This window comes from Aphelocoma coerulescens, unplaced genomic scaffold, assembly GCF_041296385.1.
Source record: "Aphelocoma coerulescens isolate FSJ_1873_10779 unplaced genomic scaffold, UR_Acoe_1.0 HiC_scaffold_547, whole genome shotgun sequence".
NCBI classification, from domain to species: Eukaryota; Metazoa; Chordata; class Aves; order Passeriformes; family Corvidae; genus Aphelocoma; species Aphelocoma coerulescens.
In genome coordinates, this window is record NW_027183891.1 from 22,501 (window position 1) to 25,000 (window position 2,500).

The 2,500-nt window shown below is 76.0% G+C and overlaps 1 non-coding gene across 1 annotated transcript; it reads right to left on the minus strand.

Moving 5' to 3' along the window:
- Window positions 1-465: 465 nt before the first annotated feature.
- On the minus strand, window positions 466-618 carry LOC138101841 (5.8S ribosomal RNA). The gene has a single exon (XR_011147266.1). It is a non-coding gene; the product is annotated as a 5.8S ribosomal RNA (ribosomal RNA).
- Window positions 619-2,500: the final 1,882 nt, after the last annotated feature.

The following is a 2,500-nucleotide window of genomic DNA, read 5'->3' on the forward strand; positions in this document are numbered from 1 at the left end:
CCGCAGACAGCCGCCCGCACGGGGGGAGCCCGGGGGCGAGGCCCGCGCCTCGCCTCCCTTCTTCTCTGCCTCGGCCCTTCGCACGGCGTTTTCACGCCGTCTCTCTTTCTCCCCGGCCGCCACCGCCACACCCTGGCGGGGCCCCGGCAAGGACGAGCTCCACCCCAGCGGCTCGCTCCGGGAGCGGGAAGCTACGGAGCGCTCCCCGAGTCTGCATTTAGGGGGACGAAGGCCCTTTCTGCGCGGCACGCGACGGACCGCGACGACGCCGACGACCGGGCCCCGCAGGGAAAGGCCCCGAGAAACCGCCGAGGAAAACGCTTCCCTCGCCGGCCCCCGCCGCCTCCCCTCCGGGCACCGGCCAGACGCCGCCGCCGCCGCCGCCGCCGGCCGCGGACGACGGGCCTGCGAGGCGACCCCAGCCGCGCCGCCGGGGTGGCCCCCGGACGGCGATTGATCGTCAAGCGACGCTCAGACAGGCGTAGCCCCGGGAGGAACCCGGGGCCGCAAGTGCGTTCGAAGTGTCGATGATCAATGTGTCCTGCAATTCACATTAATTCTCGCAGCTAGCTGCGTTCTTCATCGACGCACGAGCCGAGTGATCCACCGCTAAGAGTTGTCTGGCTTTCGGCACCGACTCCGCACGCGCGGAGGGGCCGGGACCGCTCACGTCAAGCAGACCCTGTGTCTCTTTCGGCAAGGACGCGCGCTGGCGCGCGCGCCTCGCTTCGACCGTACGAGCACACAACGAACGGAGGAGGAGGGAAAAAAAAAAGGAGAAAACCCACGGAACGCTCCGAAGGCCGTCAAAGGCGGGGGAGCCCGCGCTCCCGACCGCCTCCCCCCGTGCAAGGGGAGACGCCGCCCCGGCATGCCGTCCTTCGGAGGCGGCCCAGGCGCCCGGGCTCGGCCCGGCCTCCGCACAGAGGGCTGGCGTGGCGCGCGCGCGCCAGACCGCAGGGGCCATCAGATCCCGCCCGGCCTCGATCGCGAGACGACACACGCCCACGGCCGGCGGGGGGGTAACGGCCACCAGGCCCCGCTCACGCTCGCTCCCTTCGCCGCTCCACAGACTCGCAGAGCGCCGCCGCGTCACCGCGCAGCCGGCGCTCCCCAGCGACCCGCAACGCCCAAGACGCACGCGGCGACACCGCTCCACCGGCGCCCCCCCGCGGGACCGCTCCCGCCGGGAAGGCAAAGTGCCTGGCAAGCCGGGCTCCGCCGCCGGCACCGGAGGCGGGCGCCGCCGGGAACCGAGTCGGCATCGCGAGCACCCGAGGCCTGCCGGACGGCAAGACCCACCGCCACCGCGACCGCCCTCCCGGAACCGCCGCCGCCGCTTCGCACCTTCGGAGCCCCTTCTGCGGGCACGCGCCCGGCAGAAGGCGTACGGGGCTGAGCCGGGGAGCAACGCCCGCTCTCCTCGTTTCCACGCGGAGACCGGGCAGGGAAGCGCCCCCGCGGCCGCCCGCACCCCTTCGGCCCCACACGCGGCCGGGAAGGGCGACGGGGAAGCGACGGGCAGGGCCCGGGACGGGACCGCCGGCGGCGACAGCGGGCACCTTCCGGCCGACCGTCCCCCAGGGGGACACTCGCCGAGCGGCGACGCCACCGCCCGGCCCGGGGTCACCCGCACTCGCCGGCCTCCAGCGACGGAGGGACCGCCGAGCACTCAACCTGGGCGGGCAAGGCGGTCGAGCGGGGACGGCCGGCGACCGGCGCCACCGGTGCGTCCAAGGAGAGAAGGCCGTCGAGGGGAGAGGCGCGGCAGCGCCAGGCGCGGCGCCACACGCGAGCCTGTGGCGGCGGCCAAAGGAGAGCGCAAGCGGGCCCCGGCAGCCGCACGGCCCCGCAGCCGCGGAAGGGCGGAGAGCACGCGCCCTCCGCCACCGTCGCCCGCTTCGAAGCGAGCGGGCCGGCCCCCGCGGCCGACCGCGCCAACACGGTCCCTCTGCCGAGACCGGGCCGCAGAGAGGGGGGGGCAGGGCGCCCCTCCCCGGCACGGCTGCCCGCGCGCGCACGCGGCGGAGCCACGACGACGACGAGCACGGCCGGCCGCGACGGTCACCACCGCAGGGGGGATCGGCGGGAGACGCTCCCTACCCCCTCGCGGATGGCACCGCGCCGCCGCCCGGCACCCGCCGTCGCCGCCGCCCGCCGCCTACGGCGGGGCGCACCGAGCCGCCCGAGTCTTTAAACCTCCGCCCGGCTCCGCGGCCCTACAGCCCCCAGCGTTTGACGACGCCGAGAGGCTCCGAGGCCGCCGAGGCGCGGAGCGCTAGGTACCTGGCCCTGGGGCGAGGGAAACGACCTGGATGGCCCCGCGGGGGTGCCTCCCCTGCTGCCGCCCTCAGGGGAGCGTCCACCCGCGGGGGCGCGCCCGCCATCCACCGCCACCACCGCAGCGTCCTTCTCGGGGCCCGGGGTTTCCCTCAGTAGCCCGGCACTGCACCCAAGAGGACCACCGCGGCTCGGGCCGCCCCGCCAGCGCGGGGCTGCG